We start from the raw sequence: 22911 nt of genomic DNA on the forward strand, positions 1-22911 counted from the left end.
TTTTTAAAAAATTTTTTGTTTGTTTTCTAAATGTTGCCGTTTTTAATGTAAAAGTAAAGCAGTCTGTATACACGTGCTCTTGATCATTATTATCACACTTTGCACCACTTTCATGATTAGAACGCTTTTATGTGCTAACCCCTCTCTAGAACTCAATAACCCCTATTTGTAGACAACATGAAATGTTAAGAATTTTTGTTTTAAACTGGGTTAACCCAAAGGATATTGCTGTTTTTATGTTGGCATTTTGTTTTATAGTTTAATATTGTAGGAATTACAGTGCATTTAATTATCTATTGCAGGGCTGAAGAATGACTGGAAGAGCCAGAGCAAGGGCTCGTGGGAGAGCACGTGGCCAGGAGCAAACCACACCTGGGCAGGTTGTGACATTATAGTGCTGGATAATTTTTTGCCACTTCTGATACTTTAAGGCATCGTAGCAACTCCACCTAAATAAGGTTGTTATGGTGCCAGCATGCCCCCGGTGCACTTTTACCTGAAGTGGTTGAACGATTTAACTCCAAACTTGCTTCCAGCGCTGATATCCAGTCCCCCTACCCACCCGCGACTGCTTCCGGCTCCTGAAACTTCAGTTTTAGGAAGTGCGGAGTGCCACAGGGCAGTGGTGCTACTGATTGGCTGAGAGTGATCCCCATTTGCAAAACTAACTCGGAAAGAAACTTACCTTTTCAAAGCCAGTTTAGTGAATGGATAGTCACTGGCTGAGAGTTAACTAACCACTCATGGCCAATCAGCAACCCACTTGCCTGGCGGCACTCTTCGCTACCTGAATCTGAAAATTCAGAATCTGCCTTGGGGGTTGGACATCGCTGCTGGAAGCAACTCTAACCCCTTGCGGGAAGATTGCCTCATGGCACTATAGCAGCATCATTTAGATCAGGGATGTCGAACATGCGGCCCCCCCAGATGTTGCTGAACTACAACTCCCATGATTCCCTGGCTATCTGTTTCATTGAAAGAATCATGGGAGTTGTAGTTCAGCAACATCTGGGGGGCCGCATGTTCGACATCTATGATTTAGATAGTTCTTTTGGTGTCTGGAGTGTCCCTTTAACCCCTTAAGGACACCTGACATGTCATGATTCCATTTTATTCCAGAAGTTTGGTCCTTAAGGGGTTAAGCTGTAGTGATTCTGGTGCTTGACGTCCCTTTAAATAAACACTGTAAGCATCAAAACGACATCTTACAGGATTACAAACCTGGATTTGGAATGTGCGTAGTGATTATGGTGCATGTACTCTGTAGATTGATACTTTTTAAACCTTGCCATTCTCAAGAACCAGTAGAGACACTTCCTCACAAAGAACTTCATTTAAAATCTTCTCATATGGTGTCATTACACACAGGATAATGCTGTGAATGAGTCTCATAGATAAATGGATTAATATATTAAAAAAATGTCTACTCCATGTGTGAGTGCAGAAATTGCTGTTCTGTCAGGGAGTTTAAAGCAATGATGCCAAACCTTTTTGATCCCAGGAGTCGTAACTCCAACTCAAAACCACTTCTTTATCTCAAAGTGCCAACACTGCAATTAAACCGGGAAAAATGACTGTCTAAACTATTTAAAGGGTTACTCCAAGCATCAGAACCACTACCGCCTGCTGTAGTTGTTATGCCAGGATTCCCCAAGCACCGTTCCATTAATCATAAGCATACTATGCTAGGATGTGCATTTACTGTAATTGTACACTAATTATACTTGTATATTCCCATCTATATACTTGTATATTCCCCATATTACCATACTTTTATCTCCCATCCCTCCCATGCCAGTATATTCTCATCCACAATGTGCATGCCATAGGTTTGCCATTGCTGGTTTCAAGGGTTCTTTTAAGCATCATAATCAGTACAGCCGGCTGTAGTGTTTATGATGAAAGGAGTATACTGAACTCTTTTCCCTTTAATGTGAAAACTAGCTTGCCTTCTTACCTGGGTCCCAGCTGGAAGCCAAAGCTCCTTTCAGCTCTAGTGGCTCTTTGCAGAAGCCAGATGCCTTTGCCAGTCATTCACTGAGATACCAGTTGACAGCTCTAGCCAATGAATTGAACAGTGCATTAAAATATGCACCTCTGGCAGCAAAGCTTAACGCTGCACATGGAAACTCCAGGCACCATGACTACTTCAAATCACTGAAATGGTCATGGTGCTTGCAGTAATCCTTTAAGATTTTGTATTATGTGTAGACATTTTGCCTCTCCACAGTGAAATTGGCAACTCTTTATCCATGGAATGTGCTGAGGATGCCACTTTGCTAGTACTCCAGGGGTTGACTGTCCATGGCCCACTCAAGCTATTTGCAGGGTAATACAGCTTGAGGCCCCTTCCTAACCTGGCATCAGACACAAAATTTAAAAATTGCTCAAGAGGCAGCCATCATAGGGAGACCTGCACATTACTAACAGTATTGGACGGGAATAGTAGAACACTTTTACTCCTGTACTACACCTTTTCACCCTCCTTTTTCCACTAAACTCTAAACTTGTTGTTCTATGAGACTTAAAGGGACTCTCCAGGCAGCCGTATTTACTCACCTGGTTCCAGCGCCGGGAGCCTCGTGAAGCCGCGCCCCCTATTTCGTCAAAATGACGAAATAGGCGGGCGCGAGCAGGGAGCAATCAGACGCTTCGCCGCACATGCGCACATACTTCAGAGGGTGGCATTCATGCCGCCCTCTGAAGTCCTGAGCGCACTACCGCGCATGCGCACGGTGTGCGCGGCCGCGAGCTGAGCTGACTGACAGCTCAGCTTGCGGTCTTTGCCCGCCTCCCTCCTCTGCTGACAGGCTGGAGAGAGAAGGCGCGCACACAGTGCCTTCTCTCTCCTGCACACGTCAGACGTATTTTAATACGTCTGACGTGTACAGGGCCCTGCATGATAGGAAGTCCCTCTGGTGGCCGTCTGAGTGACGGCCACTGGAGGTATTCCTATCAATCAATGTAAACACTGTATTTTCTCTGAAAATACAGTGTTTACATTAGATTGCCTGCAGGGAGCTATAGATCATACCTGAACAACTACATTAAGCTGTAGTTGTTCAGGTGACTATAGTGTCCCTTTATATGTCCCATATGTCCTCCTATTGGAAAGCATTGAATTTGTTGGGATTTTTATGGTTTCAGCTAAGGGAGAAAAGGGACATTTATTTATATATATATATATATATATATATATATATATATATATATATATAATATATATTTGTCATGACTAATTGTCACAAAAAGCCTGTATCCCATTTTTTTATATATATGTGTGTGTGTGTCGGACTTCATGGCACTCCGACCGGGCGCCTCCGTCAATCGATGCTCTTAGTGTTTACCGCCGCAGTTTGGTTGGGGTCTCGCCGTCCTCCACCCACCCTGGTTCCAAGACCAGCTTCCAGTGGGTGCACCTCTCCTCTGAGAGTATAGCTGTAAAGCTCTTACAAGAGCTAGTGGTTATAGCTTGTATAGCAGGACCCTACAAACGCGAGGCTCTATGTTGAGGGTGAAGGAAGACTGGTTTAATGCTATCCACACTGGCCTTTTATGCAGGTCCCCAAACAAGGGGTACTCCCACATGGACTGTGACACAAACTTACAAACCAATAATAAGAGCTAAAATATAAGGCACTCCCACACATGGCATACAATCCCTCCTCCTATGCCTGGGAGATAATTGATTCAGATACTGTATTAACCTAATTATCTCCAGGCAGAAAAAAAACACATTTTACAAAACCCCAAATATACCTCCAAAACACATGATATTCCCACAAATGTTATACCCCCTGATAGCCCTTCATCTCGGTGACCAACATATCCAAAAATCACCCAGATCATTTCAGGAATTTCCTGGTAGTCACATTTTGACCGACCGCACGCATGGTTCCATGCCCAAAAAAATGCCAGAGAATTGGGCTGTGCGGTCGGTTTACTTCGGGCATTCAAAGTAAAGTTCAAAATACTGAACATAGTCGTTTGTGAAGAAAGTCAGTGTATGTCTCTTGTTCGGGAGTTTATTCTTACCGAACGCCTTTAGACTCCCGTTCGCATAGCCAAACCTCCATAGAAGGTAAGAGTTTAGCGGTATTTGCGCCGTTGCTTGTCCGATTTGAATTCCATAAATGTGACGAGCAAACACCGCTCATTGTACTTGTGGTTTAACCCCTTAAGGACCGGACTGTTTTTGCGATGTTGTACATTTGCGACCATGCATCTTTTTACACTTTTGTGGTGTTTGTGTTTAGCTGTAATTTTCCGCTCTCTCATTTACTGTTCCCATACAAATTATATATTATTTTTTTTCAGGAAAAAAATACATGTTTTTTGACTTTTATGTGAAAAATATTTTACTCATCTACAAAAGCGAATGAAAAAAACTGCTAAGTAGATTCAATATTTTGTCCTGAGTTTAAAAATACCCAGTGTTTACATGTTTTTTGCTAATTTTCTGCATGTTATAGGGCTATAAGTACAAGTAGGATATTGCGGTTTCAAAACATACATTTTTAAAATGTATCAATAGTGACATTGTAACACTATTATCTGTCATAAATCGCTGAATAACAACCCACATGTACATATTTTTTTTTAAAGTAGACAACCCAGGGTATTCAATATGGGGTATGTCCAGACTTTTTTAGTAGCCACTTAGTCGCAAACACTGGCCAAAGTTAGCGTTCATATTTGTTTGTGTGTGAAAAAAGTAAAAAACTAAATTGAACGCTAATTTTGGCCAGTGTTTTTGACTAAGTGGTTACTAAAAAAGACTGGACATATCCCATTTGCAATACCTTGGGTTGTCTTATTTGGCAAATGGTATGCCATCATGGGGGTAATTATCATTCCTGGGCTACCATACGCTCTTGTTATGGTACTTTTTAGCAGTAAACCAAAATGTTTAAATGTCTATCTGTTCCTGTCCAAATCAATAAAATTGAATTGCGTATATACGCTGAAGTAATTAAGTCTGACACACAAGGTTCAGGTTAAAATAACTTCGAGAAAATTTATTGGCAAGTGATTAAAAAGCGGGCGCGCAGGCCCTTTTAAGAGCCATTTTACGTCATCATTGATTATTAGAATATCAGCAAATAAACATCATTAATTGGATTAATTGTTAAGTGTCGGGATTAGTGTCCTCCTATCAATATTATTAATTGGCTCAAAAACTAAGTGGTTAGTCCCGTGCCCACCCACCAAGAGGTGGGATTGTTCTGGACACGGGTGGGGACAAGGGGGTCTTGAGCGTCATTTTACACGGTCGGTGATCTCAGGCCTCGTGGCCAGGTGCAAGGTCTCTTATGAATAGAACATTTCATTACTACTGTGTTCTCATGGCCTTCAAATTATACTATGTTGCAAGTTTAAGGAAAAGTCAGCAATTCCTGTGTTAATCATGTCTTTATAGAAAATACTGTCTTTGTCTATTGTATTAGATGTGCTGGGAAATTCTGTCATGTAAGGTAGTTTTAAAATGAACAAGTTAGGTTATGAGGACAAAATGGAGGATTGAAGAAGTCAGGTTAGGAGGACAAAATGGAGGATTGTCACAGTATAAAGTTAAAATGGAGTTAGTGCAATAATTCAATACAAGTACAATAAAGATTTTTAATAATCCCACATCAGTCCCCCCTATGAAATGTTAGATTCTAAGAGATAAAAACTTTATTAAGTTAGTACCAGGAAGACGTGTTAACCCAAAGGCACAGAAACCCCGTGGCCGCTAGCTAGGTGTTAATGCAAAGTGCAAGACTGTCCCTAGATCTGACCCTGATAGGCTAACTCATCCGTCAGTATGGCTCTCGAACACTTCACACCCATGGGTGTCCCATGGCAGCTAACCCACCACTTCTCCACACGGGGCCTTTACCATTCACTGACAGATGCTGTCCCTAAGCTAGTCCCTTCCTAGAATTCCTGCACTTTATCAACAAAAGGGATTGTTTGCAGCGGCAGACAGGGTGAGTTGATGTCTTGGAAATCTTGGTCATCAACTTCGAGATGGGTGAAAGTGGGTGCCGCTTGGTCAACAGTCTTCATGAGGGATTTTCTCAGACATGGGAGGATACAACAAAAGAGAAGAGCAAAGATAAAAAGAAAAATTAGTATAGCCATACCAATATGCATTAAAGCCTTTTGCCATCCTGTCATCCAACCAAACCATCTTTCCCAGGGATCTTTTATCCCAGAATTCCTTTTTAACTCTTCAGACAGGTCATTTAATTTCTCAATGGCTAATGTAACTTTACCATTAGGGCCTGTGTTTTCTGGGATATAGGTACAACATGTCATGGTGTCGGGCAAAATTTTACAAACCCCTCCTTTTTCGGCTAGGATCATGTCTAGGGCCATTCTATTCTGGAAAGCCATTTGGGATGTGGCCTGCAACTGTTCGGCCAACCCCTGGAGGGCGTCTCGGGTATAATTAACAAAACGCTGTTGATTATAATAAATGTAATTTATCCAATTTAAATTCTTGTTTGTGGTAACTATGGCAAAAAGTGATTCAAATCCTGCAGCAACTTCATCTCTTGCTTTAAACTCATTGGGTACCCCCCTAGGCACTCCAATGGCATCAATACACACATGAGGATCAAAACTTCCTTTCACTGGGGCGTCACGCTTAACCTTAGTGTGCCTGGACTCATGGGTGACGAGGTGTGTGTCAGAGATGATATGTATAGGCATAATGGCTTTAGCCAGAGTACACTCCCCCCACCACTCTTTGTCCATTCTGGATCTTAGCTGTAAATCCCCACACAACCAGTAAATATCCCCTAATGACCTGGTGTGAAACTGCAACAAGTTCATAGAGACATTTCTGTAGGTAGCACAATACCCCTTAGAGAAGTTACCTAAGAATTTACCAATTCCATCATAATTAGCATAACAAGTGTAATTACCTTTATACACGGTAATACCATCTGGGGGTTTGACATCCTTGGTTAGGAGAGGATACTCCTTTGTCCATGCAATACATATGGACCTGTTAAAATTATAGTGATAGGCAAAAAGGCTTAAAACACATTCCTCTACATCTACTGGCAGGATTAGAGGTACAGTACCCAGGTGAGGCCGGGCACCGCCACACACATAGCATGCGGTCTTATTATGCTTATTAGGATTATATTTCATCCATTCTAACCATAAATTTACATCATTAAAACCTGTTTCAGCGGCCATGGTATCTTCAAAGGTGGGGTTAGCAATGGCCATCATGTCTTGAAAGGTCTGGATATGAGGTTTTAATGGGTTAGGGACCATATGGGTAGCCCCTTGCCACTCAGAAGAGTTACACATATCTTTGAGGTAGAAATGCCCTAATTTACGGTAGGAACCCTTTTTCCAATACATTCCCATCACATACTGGTCTGCATCTGTTGGGCTTGGATGCTCAATGTTAAGGATTAATTTCATAGGTGTACCCCCCCCCCAGGCTTTCTCAAAGTCATTCTCTGGAGAAGGGATCTACCATGATCATCTACTTTAGATGAGGCACTTTTTGGTTTGTAACCCCAGGCAGGCCCGGCATTCCATCCCGCCGCCCCCCAATGGTTACAATTGTGCCCCCATTGCTTGTCAACTACACAAACATATGGGTCTTTTGAATGAGGGATATCTCTATAGATACTCTGGATTTGTGATGTGGGAAATGGGCATTCTACGATATCACAATAGTCAAAGGTGTAAGTAGCCACATGGGTGCATGATGAATTGTACCAGAAGGTATACCCACTAATATCTTTGGTGATGGCTACTTGCTGGGCCTTTATGAGGCTAATTAAGGAGAAGGTGTACCAGAGGTACATGCTTGTGCGGTATCTGCTTCCTCGGGGACAGGAGATTTCTTGCAGTGGGAAGCGTGGATCCAATTTGGCCTACCGGCCAGTTTGACGGAGGTTGCGGTAATCAGGAGAACTTGGAATGGACCGTCAAATCTTGGTTCCAGGGTATTTTTCTGCACAAACTTCTTGACCAGAACCCAATCTCCGGGAAGCAGGTTATGGGTACCTGTATCCAATTCGGGATCTGGAATTGAAGAGAAAACTTGGGCATGTATTTTGTCTAAGGCATTTGCAAGTTCAGTTACATAGTCTACTAAAACATCTGATTGGAGCTGTAACTGCTGCGGATAATAACAACCTAGTCTGGGTGCTGTCCCAAATAGAATCTCATATGGGGACAGTGAATGCTTCCCTCTAGGTGTGTGCCTAACACTAAATAAAGCTATTGACAGGCTTTCTGGCCAGGGCATTTTTGTTTCTTGTGACATTTTTAACATTCTGGCTTTTAGAGTGCCATTCATGCGCTCTACTTTACCACTACTTTGTGGGTGGTAAGGGGTGTGGAAGGCTAGAGTCACCCCTAGAGCAGTCCAAATTTCTTTAGTCACTGTCGCTGTGAAAGCTGGGCCTTGATCACTTTCAATGACTTCTGGGAGTCCGAACCTACATACTATCTCTGTAAGTAGGCGTCTTGCGGTTGTTTTTGCAGTGATATTAGCCACTGGGTAGGCCTCTGGCCATCCTGAGAACATGTCCACTATGACTAGTGCATATTCATGGGGCCCACTCTTGGGCATTTGGATGTGGTCAATTTGAATTCGCTGGAAGGGGTACATGGGCTTTGCCAGATGTTTTGCAGGCACCTTGATTGGTCTTCCTGGATTGCATTTTGCACAAATGACACAGGCCTTACAGAAGCTGCTGATCAATGTTGTGATTCCGGGTGCTTCATAATACTTCTGTATGAGGGCGGCCATCAATTCCTTTGACAGGTGTGCAGGCCCATGTGCCCATTGGACAACTGCTGGATATAAATTTTTGGGAAGACAAAATTTGAAGTTGTTGTAATATACTCCGTCCTTTTGGACAGCTCCTTTCTTTTTCCATTTCTGGATTTCTTCAGGAGTGACTGCAGCTTGTTGTTCTCGCAAAATTCGCAAATCAGTAGGAAGAGTTTGCAGAGCAAAAATAGGGACTTCTTCTTCTTCTTGTCCGGACACTTCTTCATCCACTTCCTGCAGATCCCTGGCTGCTAGCTTAGCAGCCTGATCAGCCAAATGGTTGCCCTTTGCTTCATCTGTATCCAATTTCCCATGGGCCTTTACCTTCAAAACGGCCACTTCTTTAGGGAGTAGGAGGGCATCCATTAGCTCCTTGATTGCAGTGCTATGCTTGACTGGTGTACCGGCGGTGGTAAGAAATCCTCTTGTCTTCCAAATTAGGCCGAAGTCATGTGCCACACCCAGAGCATATCTTGAATCTGTATAGATGTTGGCACGTTTTCTTTCGGAAATTTTGCATGCTGAAGTCAGAGCCTGTAATTCAGCTTCTTGCGCAGACATTGCTGGCGGTAAGGATGATGATTTGATAACTTCATCTGTTGTGGTTACGGCATATCCTGTATGATATCTTCCTTCTTCATCAGCATATCTTGAACCGTCCACAAACAGGGTAAAATCTGGATCTGGTAATGGATTCTCATGCACAGTTGGTAGGTGCACTGTCTCCATTTTCATCTGTTCAAAACAGTCATGAGGTGTTTCAGGGTCATAATCATTCACTATGACCAGATCTTGAAATTCTTTTTCTAGGAAGTGGCGTGGCCATGCTTCCAGAAGGTCAGTTGTTGGGTATTTGGCAATACCATTTTCCTGTAGCTGTTCTTCATCCATGGTGGCCCATAGCTTCGCCATGGGCCCAAGATCATTCCATGACCTTGTCTTCAATTTGGTAACAGGAATATGTGGGATAGCAGTATCCCAATGGCGGTAGAGGTAGTTAAGTTGTTGAGGTAGTTGGACCAAGACCATGCTATTGCCTTCAGAGTCACAATAGAAATCTTGAGCAGTGAGCTTCACATCAGTCCAGTGGTAAAGCTCATCTTCATAACAAGGTTCGGGAGTAATGTTTGGTTTGTACCACATGGTACAGAAGGCGTAATCTGGGCCTTCACAGAGAGGCTTTTCATCTTCATAAAATGTCAAATGTGGATGCATGACTTTCTTGATACATCCACAGAGCAGGTAAATGTAGGTTTCATCCGTGATAAATCCATAATAGATACCCCCCTCAGGGAGTGGAAGAAGAGTGGATGGGTTAAGAACTTGACATCTTTGGATGGAAATGTTGTCAGGTAGAAGATGACACTGTAGGCGTAGGTGTCTGGCTGGAGACACGTGCTTGAGCTGGACTTGGTTGATGATGGCAGAAATGTCATGAGGGGCCAAAACAACCAGAGGGTGGCCAAGGACCAGGTCTGAGGTTCTTTCTATGAGCTCTCTTGCAGCAAAAACAGCCCTGAGACAGGAAGGAGTCCCTCTGGCCACAATGTCCAGTTGACATGAGAAATATCCAATAGGCCTCTGGCGGCCTCTTAAGTCATTAGTTTGGGTGAGAACTCCTGTTGCATGGCCTTGTCTTTCAGAGACAAATAATTTGAAAGGTTTGGAGTAGTCAGGTAGGCCCAAGGCAGGAGCAGAAGCAATGGCACGTTTGAGAGCATTGAAATTGTCCAGAGCTTCATTAGTCAAACAGAATGGGTCAGACTTAAGTGCATCATAGAGAGGTTGCATAAGCAGAGAGGCTTCTGGGATCCATGCTCTGCAGTAGGAAATGAGGCCTAGGAAGGCATGAAGAGACTTTGAAGTCCTTGGAGGTGGAATGTCCAGTACAGCTCTTACCGGTCCCGAGTAAGATGTCTGGTGCCTTGAGATAGGCAATGTCCAAGGAAAATTACTGAAGGTTGGCAGAATTGGAGCTTGATGAGCGAGGCTTTGCATCCTTGTTCTGCCAAATAGCAAAGGAGACTAATTGAGCAATTTTCAGTAGTGGGTATATCATCTCCACAAAGCAACAAATCATCCACATACTGGAGCAGAACAACTTCTGGGTGCTCGGCTTGCCATGGGTCAAGGATGGTGGCCATGGCCTTTGCAAATTGACTTGGAGAATTCTGTGCCCCTTGGGGCATGACAGTCCAGGTATACTGTTGCATTTCATGGGTGAAGGCAAACAGGTATTGACAAGATGGGTCCAGTGGGACACTGAAAAAAGCATTAGCCAGGTCTATGACTGTGAAAAATTTTGCAGATGGTGGGACTCCAGAGAGCAGAGTATGGGGATTTGGTACAAGAGGGGTGTCCAGGACGGTAGTTTCATTGACAGCACGGAGATCCTGAACCATCCTGTACTTCTCTGGCTCACCTTTTGGAGTTTTCTTTTTCACAGGGAATAATGGGGTGTTGCATTCAGATTTACATTTTACCAGGGCACCCTTCTCCAAGAGTGCCTTGATGTGGATAGAAATGGCAGCAGCCTGTGCTGGTTTCAATGGATATTGTGGCTTTCTTGGTAACTTAGCTCCTGGAATAAGCTTTACCACCACAGGGGGAACATTTAGGTGACCTATGTCCTCTGGGCCTGAGGACCATAGCTTGGCGGGCACCTGTGTTTTTAATACCTCTGGGAAATTGGATCTTAATTCTGCTGCTTTCTCACGGGGTTTTTCCAAATGCAGCATCAGAGGCAAGGAGCACAAGGCTGAGGTGTCTGATTCAGATAGAGGTGTAGTCATTTCTATTTGCCCATCTGGGGTGAAGGTGATGGATGCTTGCAGGCGTGAGAGAACATCAGCACCTAACAGGTTAATTGGGCAAGTGGAGGATACCACAAAACGAGCAAGCAGGCTAGAGCCAACTCGTAGTGGAGTTGTTAAAGGGCTGTGTCTTGGCTGGCCATCCACTCCAACACAAGAGACATCAATATTGGACAAGAAAGATGGGTCTGGCAGGTCTTGTTCTCTCAGAACACTACGGGCTGCACCTGTGTCAACAAGAAATGTGGTTGGTTGGCCCTCAATGGGTAAAGTCACTGTAGCAAGTGGCCCCCCCTTATCCCCTGTAGACACTGCCATAACAGGGGTTAATGACACAGGCTTGCCAATTTCCTAATCATCTGGTTCCTCAATTATTGGAACCTCCTTCTCGGCCTTAGGGGCCGGGGCAGGCCTGGATGGCTTTCTTGGCTCTCTCCTGGGTTCCGGGCAATCACTTTTAAAATGCCCTTTGACCTTGCAATTAAAACAAACACCATCCTCTGGTCTGGTACCCTTGGGAATAGGGGTAGTGCGTGCCACCATAAGAGGAGCAGAGCTTGGCCTTCTGGGGGTCTGGGCAGACTCTAGGCCCCTAGCAACTAGGAGTAAAGTATCCAGGGGAACAACCTTACATTCAGGGCGGGCAGCGATAATTCCCTTGCGTATTGGGTCTTTAACACCTTGGACAAAAGCACCGGACAGCATTTGTGAATGAATCTTGTCAGTAAGATCAAACCCCAAATCTGTGAACATTTGATACAGTCTTGCATGAAACCTTTCCACTGATTCTCCTTTATCTTGTATAACATCAGTAAGGCCAGCAGCCTGATCTGCAAGTTTGTCCTTAGCCCAATCTCTTAATTGGTTGCAAAAAGTTACTCCGGAGGGGTAATCAATGTCACTGCCGAGCAGATCTGTACTGAGGTGTCGGGCCATGCTTGGCCAATATGCATCCCCTGCTTTAATAGCACAAATGCTCAGTAGATCACGCCATGCGGCGGAATAAGTCTTTTGGATTTGAACTATACCTCGGTAAAAGGGCATAGGCTGCTTTTCTGGGTCAGGGAGGGATTTCATTAAAGCACTAGCTTGAGTGGGGTTAAAAGCAACATACTTAGGAGGGGCCCGTTCTCCCCGACCCTTGTGGCCGAAGGGATCATCGATAGAACGATGAGCTGAGGCTCCCGCAGCAACCTCCGATGAGACATGGGAGACCCTGTCCTCCTCTTCGTCATCGAATTCTATGATATTGGCTCTCTTACGTGGTGCAGGGCCCGCGTGAGGTGAAAGGATCGGGGGATGGGAAGGAGCCCCAGATGCAGGGGTGGCTAGCGAGTCATAACCTGGGGACAGGTAGTCACCGGGGATTACCGGCATCAGGGCTGAACTGGGGGCCGCCATATTGGAGGCGGGAAAAGGAGTTGCATTAGGATTAAGGGAAGAAGTGGCGGCCATGTTTGATATGGGCACTTCCGGGGCAGACTGAGCCGGACTGGGCATGACCGGAACCTGGGGAGTGGCTTGGGGAAAGGGAGGGTAACCAGGGTAGGGCAGGGCCATGGGATATGGGAAGGGGTAGGGCCAGGCAGGGGAGGGCAGTAGAGTAGGGTGGGTAGGTACATTTAAGGAGGTAGGGTATTGGACTGGGGTGGAGCTGGTTATGGGAGGAGACAGGACGGGATTGGTGGGGATGGGTGCAGAAGGAGGAGTCGGAGCAAGGGAGGGAGGGGTAGTTAGTTGGGCGGATGCTGATGGGAGGGGATTAGCTACGGAGAGGGATTGCAGGGAGGAAATGGCAGATGAAATGTTAGGAATAGGCATGGAAGGTAGCGTCGGGATGGATGAGGATGATGGGACTGTTAGAGACGGGGAAGGGGTAAAGAAGGATCCATCAGAATTCAGGACCGGGCAGACAGGGGAGGTGATGGGATGGGATTCGGGAGGATTGGGAGTGGGGAACATAGTCAGCTGGCTATGACCTACTGCTGACTGAACCTTGGGGATAGACATCCCCTGGGCGCCATTTTGGGGCGCTGGCTGAGGGTAAACCCCAGCAACACAATTCTTATGATACACAAACAATTTCACACCTTTGTGATTTATTTCTTCCTCAACCCAACCTTCTAGCTGAATAGCCTTCGCTACTCTGTACCATGCTTCAGCAGTCTTTAATAAATCATTATCTGTAAGCTTGCCTTTCATTTCTGCCAGTAACTTGCGCCAGCTTTCTGGTTGCAATCTTCCACATGTCGGTACAGCAATTTTACATACTTTTGCAATCCTTTCAACACCTTTAACCATCTCCTCACCCTCTCTGTTCTCTACTAAATCACATGCTAACCAGCCCTTGGTGGGCTTATCTAAATCCTGTCCCATAGTCCCTTTACCCCTATACCAGCGTCCTAGATATAGAGAGAGAGAAGGAAAATTGAACAGGAACGTCTACAATGCTCGACTGCCACCCGAGAACCGTGGGACTTTCTCAGGTGCGTCTTCCCAAAACGTAGACTAGTCACTGAATCCGCCTACCCGGGGTGGTAGACACGGATTGGAGCGAGGTGAGAAGTGTGTGACCAATCACTTCTCTTTTAAGAGGAATGGGAGTGGATAGTATAACAATATAGGAAGTGTAGAAAAGATGAAAGGCAAGGAAAATCCTTAGAGACAGACACAGGAGTTCATGAGACTCCTCATTAAACAAACAAGACAACAATACAGTTGAAATACAGTGCATGCATCACAGTTCAAATGAAATCAACAGTAATTCCTTTCCTTTACTCGTGTGCTTACTCCAAAGTCACCTCCCTCAACCCCGTAGTGTCTCCGCTCGGAGAACAACTTTCATAAGTCTCACTACCAGCGGCCACGGAAAACAACTGACACCGGTCCGAGTTCCGTCAGCCTCCCTCTGCACAGTAGTCCACAAGAATGTGGCCACCTCTATCCTCACTCCCGTAGTGCCCCTATAAAACCCACTTATAAGTCTCACTACCACGTGATGCGGAAAACAAGCAATGCCTACTTGAATCCCCCCAGGAAACAGAGTCCCCTGCCACAAGACTAAGCCCCCCTCACAAATAAAACAGAAAACTGGAATTCCACCAGCCCCAGCGCTCAGGGTTGTGGTTACCAAAGAAAACCGGACTCCCCCCAGCCGAAGCTGTGGGTTACCAAAACCGGACTCCCCCCAGCCGAAGCTGTGGGTTACCAAAACCGGACTCCCCCCAGCCGAAGCTGTGGGTTACCAAAACCGGACTCCCCCCAGCCGAAGCTGTGGGTTACCAAAACCGGACTCCCCCCAGCCGAAGCTGTGGGTTACCAAAACCGGACTCCCCCCAGCCGAAGCTGTGGGTTACCAAAACCGGACTCCCCCCAGCCGAAGCTGTGGGTTACCAAAACCGGACTCCCCCCAGCCGAAGCTGTGGGTTACCAAAACCGGACTCCCCTCAGCCGAAGCTGTGGGTTACCAAAACCGGACTCCCCTCAGCCGAAGCTGTGGGTTACCAAAACCGGACTCCCCTCAGCCGAAGCTGTGGGTTACCAAAACCGGACTCCCCTCAGCCGAAGCTGTGGGTTACCAAAACCGGACTCCCCTCAGCCGAAGCTGTGGGTTACCAAAACCGGACTCCCCTCAGCCGAAGCTGTGGGTTACCAAAACCGGACTCCCCTCAGCCGAAGCTGTGGGTTACCAAAACCGGACTCCCCTCAGCCGAAGCTGTGGGTTACCAAAACCGGACTCCCCTCAGCCGAAGCTGTGGGTTACCAAAACCGGACTCCCCTCAGCCGAAGCTGTGGGTTACCAAAACCGGACTCCCCTCAGCCGAAGCTGTGGGTTACCAAAACCGGACTCCCCTCAGCCGAAGCTGTGGGTTACCAAAACCGGACTCCCCTCAGCCGAAGCTGTGGGTTACCAAAACCGGACTCCCCTCAGCCGAAGCTGTGGGTTACCAAAACCGGACTCCCCTCAGCCGAAGCTGTGGGTTACCAAAACCGGACTCCCCTCAGCCGAAGCTGTGGGTTACCAAAACCGGACTCCCCTCAGCCGAAGCTGTGGGTTACCAAAACGCTAGCTAGGCTGTAAAACAGGCAACAGAAGACCCAGGCAAATCCCCTCAGGTCCACCCCCCTTTATCCCAAAAGGGGTAAAATACAAACAGATAGACTAACAAACTGAAGACCCAGGCAAATCCCCTCAGGTCCACCCCCCTTTATCCCAAAAGGGGTAAAATACAAACAGATAGACTAACAAACTGAAGACCCAGGCAAATCCCCTCAGGTCCACCCCCCTTTATCCCAAAAAGGGGAAAACAAGCAAGACAGAGAACCCCAGGCAAATCCCCCGCAGGTCCACCCCCCTTTATCTCAAAATGGGGAAACAGGCAAACAATTCAAACACACCCAGGCAACAGACTAAAATGCAGGTAAACAAGTGAGTAACGAGGCACCGGGCAAGATATTACCTGTCTTTGATGTCCTCCCGGGAAGCAGTCACAGACACGTGGACGGGTCAATCAAAGGGGCCGGAACATACCGGTGGCTCTGCAGAAGTCTCTACCGTGTACCTGGAGGTGATCAATCTCCTTTCCTTCCCCCTGGATTCCTCCGTCCACCCTTGTCTTCCTTAGGACGGCTCACCGGCCGGACATAGCCCGATGCCCCACGTTGGGCGCCAAGTTGTTATGGTACTTTTTAGCAGTAAACCAAAATGTTTAAATGTCTATCTGTTCCTGTCCAAATCAATAAAATTGAATTGCGTATATACGCTGAAGTAATTAAGTCTGACACAAAAAGGTTCAGGTTAAAATAACTTCGAGAAAATTTATTGGCAAGTGATTAAAAAGCGGGCGCGCAGGCCCTTTTAAGAGACATTTTACGTCATCATTGATTATTAGAATATCAGCAAATAAACATCATTAATTGGATTAATTGTTAAGTGTCGGGATTAGTGTCCTCCTATCAATATTATTAATTGGCTCAAAAACTAAGTGGTTAGTCCCGTGCCCACCCACCAAGAGGTGGGATTGTTCTGGACACGGGTGGGGACAAGGGGGTCTTGAGCGTCATTTTACACGGTCGGTGATCTCAGGCCTCGTGGCCAGGTGCAAGGTCTCTTATGAATAGAACATTTCATTACTACTGTGTTCTCATGGACTTCAAATTATACTATGTTGCAAGTTTAAGGAAAAGTCAGCAATTCCTGTGTTAATCATGTCTTTATAGAAAATACTGTCTTTGTCTATTGTATTAGATGTGCTGGGAAATTCTGTCATGTACGGTAGTTTTAAAATGAACAAGTTAGGTTATGAGGACAAAATGGAGGATTGAAGAAGTCAGGTTAGGAGGACAAAATGGAGGATTGTCACAGTATAAAGTTAAAATGGAGTTAGTGCAATAATTCAATACAAGTACAATAAAGATTTTTAATAATCCCACATCACTCTCAAAGGCAACGTAACCAACCTGGCCATTTTCAATGTAAAAATATTTGACCCATATATTTCACCATGTAACTTTCAAAAACGCTATAAAACCTGTACATGGGGGGCTACTGTTATACTCAGGAGACTTTGCTGAACACAAATATTAGTGTTTAAAAACTGGAAAATGTATCACAACAATTATATCATCAGTAAAAGTGCTATTTGTGTGTGAAAAATTAAAAAAAAGTCACTTTCACTGACAATATCATCGCTGTGATATGCTTTACTGTTTTGAATCACTAATATTTGTGTTCAGCGAAGTCTCCCGAGTAAAACAGTACCCCCCATGTACAGGTTTTAGGGTGTCGTAGAACGTTACAGGGTAAAATACAGTGATGGCAAATTAAATTCTCTGGACTTTCGGCCTGGGTTGGCAGGCAGGTCCCTTAAATTGCAATCAATAAAATAACTTAATTATGTAAAAATATGACATAAATACGCACATAGAATTTAAATATATATGCATATTTATATATTTGAAGTCTACGTGTATATTTATATAATTATTTATGTAATTTTGTATATGGACATATGAATAGTTTGTATTCTTTTTATTTATTTATATATACATAGATATATATACAATTTCATTCTAAGTGTATTTTGATATAAATATATATATATTAATATCAAAATACAGTTAGAATAAAATTTCGTATAGATATATATTTTTTACATTTTTATTATTTTTACATGTTTAATTTAATTTAAATTACTTATTATTTGTATTTTATTATAATATATATATATATATACAATATATATAGTTATTATATATGATATATATACGTGTGTAATTTAATTATAAGTGTATATTTATATTAATATATGTACATATTAATATAAAAATACACTTAGCATGACATTATATATATATATATATATATATATATATATATATGACATATATTATATAGTTATAATATATGTCTATATATCATATATATATATACACATATATAATAATAATTTTTTTTTATTCACTTTAACTTTATTTTTTGTTATGATTTTACAGCAGCAGGGAGACTGCCTGTCAGCACAGACAGTCCCCCTGCAGGCAGACACATGGACACCTATTGTGACCATGTGGTCGCCCTGTTGAGCGATCACATGGCCACAGGGGTCCTAATCTGCCATGGGGAGACTGTCTGGGCTGCAGGCAGTCTCCCCACAACAGGAGCACCGCCGATCGCCGCCGGGGGAACGACGGCGATCGGGTAAGTACATCTTAAATTTAGGACGGTTCAGGACCGTCGTCGGTCGGCAATGAAAAAATGCCGATGACGGTCCTGAACCGTCCTGCGTCCTTAAGGGGTTAAGATAGTGCCACTTCGAAAGTTTGAATTGTTCCTGTTATAAGTCCCAACAGGCACAAATGTTTTTTCAACCAGGGTTTAACACAGGGACTATAGTCACAGGGTAAGAGGCTGGCAAGTATGCCCCTCAAAAACCCGTGATGAGGTCCAATTCTTCAATCTATATATAAATTATTTATCTGGTTACCATCTGGGAATGGGTCTTTTAAGTTGGTATTTGTTTCACCTACCACTTTTGGGTGTTTTTGCTTTTTGTTGTGAACAAAATCAAAGCCACCTTCCTAATATTGTGTAGATCTGCCAAAACAGCTCTGATGTGTCAAGCATGGACTTCACAACACCTCTGAACTTGTCCTGTCGTATCTGCTTAAGTTCTGCAAATTGCGAGGTGGGGCCACCATGGTCCGGATTTCTTTTGTCCCAGCACATCCCACAGATGCTCAGTCAGATTTGAGATCTGGGAAATTTGGAAGCCAAGGGAAGAGTTCTTTTTTTTTTTTTTTTTTCAAACCATTCATGAACATTATTAGCAGGGTGCATTATCCTGCCAAAAGAGGCCAGTGCCACCATAAAACACCATTGGTGTGAACAATCTCTTGGTAGGACGTGCCAAATTAACATCCACATGAATGCAAGGTTTGCCTGCAGAACTTTGCTAACGGTTTCCCTTTTTTTTTTTTTTTTTTTTTTCCTGTTTTAAACAAATTAAATTCAAGAACTGACTATTCACTTGCTACCTAATATATATCCCATCCCTTGACAGGTGTCATTGTAATAATATAACGAATGTTATTTGCTTCACCTACAATTTAATCTTTAAAGATACAGTAAAATGTCTCTTGCAAAATGTCTAGATTTCTCTTAACTCAGAGGTAAAAAAAACACAGCCCTTTTCCCTCCCCCTCCTCTAAATCAGATCAGCAGGGCAGGATGGGGGGGTTACGGAAGTGTTACCATGACGGGTTACCGTGGCAACGCTCCGCGCGACCGCGATACTTACAGTGGAGGACAAGGGAGCTGCACGGACCGGAGGAGAGAGAAGGGAGCTGCAGGAAAGGTAAGTAACAGCTCTCTGCCAGCCCCCCTCCTACACAGCCCATCCGCTTGACCACCAGGGAATGAGAGCCCCCCTCCCTGGCCAGCTAACAAGCAGGGAGGAAGGACGAATGAAAATTTAAATAAGAAAATAAAATAATATTAAAAAATAAGAAAATAAAAAAAAAATATAGCAAAAAAAATGAATATTAAAATAATAATTTTAAAAAAATAATAAAAATACCCACCCCCCACCAAGGCTCTGCATCACATACACACACACACTCTGCATTCATGCACACACACGGCATTCATTATATACACACACTGTAAATAAATATTCAATTAATATACATTTTTGGGGATATAATTTTATTTAGAAATTTACCAGCAGCTGCTGCATTTCCCACCCATGTCTTGTCAATACTCGAGTCAATAAGTTTTCCCAGTTTTTTGGGGTAAAATTAGGGGTCTCTACTTATGTTCGGCTCGACTTATACTCGAGTATATACGGTAATCTTTTAACATAATTATGTGATTTAATTAAAATTTGATTGACGTGCCTGACAACCCAGGCAGAAAGTGCAAAGAATGTAATTTGGAAGCACTTTATTTAACCCTGTAACTTTCCAAGACACCATAAAACCTGTACATGGGGGGAAGGAGGGGGTACTGTTTTACTCGGAAGACTTCGCTGAACACAAATATTAGTGTTTCAAAATGATAACTGGTATTACGATATTTTCAGTAAAAGTGAAGTTTTTTGCATTTTTCACACACGAACAGCACTTTTACTGACCATACTATTGTGATGTTTTACTGTTTTGAAACACTTATAGGAGCACTATAGTCAGGAACACAAACATGTATTCCTGAACCTATAAGGTTAAAACCACCATCTAGCCACCCTGAGCCCCTCATGCCTCCATAAATATAGCAAACTCTTACTGTATTCAAGCCAGAAGCTGTAACTGCTTGCTGTTTGCCTAAATAAATAAGCAGTCTGCTGACATCAGCAGAAGTGGTAGCTTGATCCAATCACAATGCTTCCCCATAGGATTGTCTGAGAGTGACAAAGAGGCAGATGAGGGGCAGAGCCAGCATGATTCAAACACATCCTTGACCAATCAGCATCTCCTCATAGAGCTGAATTGAATCAATGAATCTCTATGAGGAAAGTTCAGTGTCTGCATGCAGAGGGAGGAGATACTGAATGTTTGGCAGCCATGACCCAGGAAGGATCTCTAACAGCCATCTGAGGAGTGGCCAGTGAAGTTATCACTAGGCTGTAATGTAAACACTGCATTTACTCTGAAAAGACTGTTTACAGCAAAAAGCCTGAAGGTAATGATTCGACTCACCAGAACAAATTCAATAAGCTGTAGTTGTTCTGGTGACTATAGTGTCCCTTTAAGTTTGTGTTCAGTGAAGTCTCCCAAGTATAACAGTACCCCCAATTTATAGGTTTTATGGTGTTTTGGAAAGTTAGTGTCAAATATAAGGCTTGCATTTCATTGTTTTCACATTGAAATTTGCCAGTTTGGTAATGTTGCCTTTGAGAGTGTATGGTAGCCCAGGAATGAGAATTACCCGCATGATTGCAAATGGGGTATGTCCAGTCATTTTTAGTAGCCACTTAGTCACAAACACTGGTCAAATATTCGTTTTTTGTTTTTTTTCACACAAAAATAATTATGAACGCTAACTTTGGCCAGTGTTTGTAACTAAGTGGCTTCTGAAAAAAGACTGGACATAACCCACTTGCAATACCTTGGGTTGTGTACTTTTGCAAATGGTATGCCATCGTGGGGGTAATTCTCAATCTTGAGCTACCACACGGTCTCAAAGGTAACATTACTAATCTTGCAAATTTTAATGTATGCAAAATGGAATGTGCTATTTTGACCCTGTAACTTTCCTAAACACCATAAAACTTGCCAATGGGGGGGGTACTGTTTTACTCGTGAGACATTGCTGAATACAAATATGTGCATTTTTTTTTTTTTTTTTTTAATTCTTTATTTTTATTGACACAGGTTTTATGGTACATCACAAATGCACAAGTGTTTACATTACAATATGCCACATACATGGTATACAACAAATATACAACATATTCAGTGCCTCCTCTCACCTTGACCCCAATCCTAATGCTCCGAGCTAACGCTCCCTGTCAGGCACTCTGCTCCCTTTCCATTCTACATAGAGATTGGGTTACCTTATGTCAATATAGTTTTTCAAGTTTTATTTAGAAAAATAACAATAAACTGAAAATAAAACCGGTACCACAGAAAAATAAAATGATCAATCGTAGGTGTGTGTCATACTGGCTATTACCTTTCCTTTCAGCTGCCCCCGGTCTTAGCCCATGTAGGACAGCCATTTAGAAGACTTCCGTCTCCCAGGGGGCCAAACATGTTCTCCCTGTAGTGCGTCACACCTCTTCCCTTTACCAGTTTTCAATGATTCCTCCCCCTGAAGTTACAGGGAGAATTGTGCTTCTCAACAACTTAAGGAGAGAACAGAAAGATAGATTGAAACGAAAGACAGAAGAAAAAGAACAAAGTACAATGGTGGTATAAGAGGGTCAGGGGGGGCACATTCCCCTGTCGATCAGTATGTGCCATGAAGGGGGGGGTGGGCGGCACCCGGCCATCTAGCTCAGTGGGCCCTCCTCCCCTACTGTAAACCAAGGAAATGTGGTAACATATTTACCTTGTCTGTTGACCAAATACATACACGATGTAGGAGTGTGCCCACCAACTGCCGGAATCCCTCTGATCCGATAGTGCGTATATGTGAAGGGTTGCTTTGTGTGTGAGATTTAAGGAGTCTTCTGTGGATTTTCCACCCCCCGGTGTTGTGAGGTCCCGTAGTCTCCCATTGCGGGCATCAGTGCACGCTCTACCTATTACCGGCAGCCGGTAGGGACCCCAGAGGGCTTTGGTGTGTGCCCCATTAGTCACCCCTATGCCTTAAGTCGTGTTCTGGGTGTACCTCACCCTTTTCCCTCTTGGAGAGAAATGTTTCACATGTAAAGAGATGTATAAAGAACTAAAAATGTGTTGAAATAAAAGTAGAAAAAGGTAGAGTGGGGGGGGGGGGGAGGGGAGGGTGAGGAGCAAATATGTGCATTTTAATACAGTAAAAGCGAACCGTATCATGACATTTACAGCTGAAACGTCAGGCGGAACTACAATTTTTTTTTCAAATCTTGATTCATAATAAGTTATGTTTTATATATGAATAGTTCATTAGAAATTAAAGCCCTGTTTCTCCTGAACAAAATGATATATAATAAGTGTGGGTGCACTTAATGTGAAAGAGGTGAATTAGGGTTGAACAAACATATAGCGCAAATCCCAGTTTTTGTTACATTTTGTTTTGATCAGAACGTGTACTATTGACTCCGTCCTGAAGGGGTTAATAGCGTACTAGACATTGCATGAACCTCCTGTGTGGGATTACCC

At 43.7% G+C, this 22911-nt stretch overlaps 1 protein-coding gene across 1 annotated transcript in view; it reads left to right on the forward strand.

Annotated features, from left to right (window-relative positions):
- Positions 1-22911, forward strand: part of PIWIL1 (piwi like RNA-mediated gene silencing 1) — a 129319-nt gene that overhangs the window by 8029 nt on the left and 98379 nt on the right. The gene's annotated exons all lie outside the window — the stretch shown is intronic.

This window comes from Pelobates fuscus, chromosome 5 (genome assembly GCF_036172605.1).
Source record: "Pelobates fuscus isolate aPelFus1 chromosome 5, aPelFus1.pri, whole genome shotgun sequence".
Lineage (NCBI taxonomy): Eukaryota > Metazoa > Chordata > Amphibia > Anura > Pelobatidae > Pelobates > Pelobates fuscus.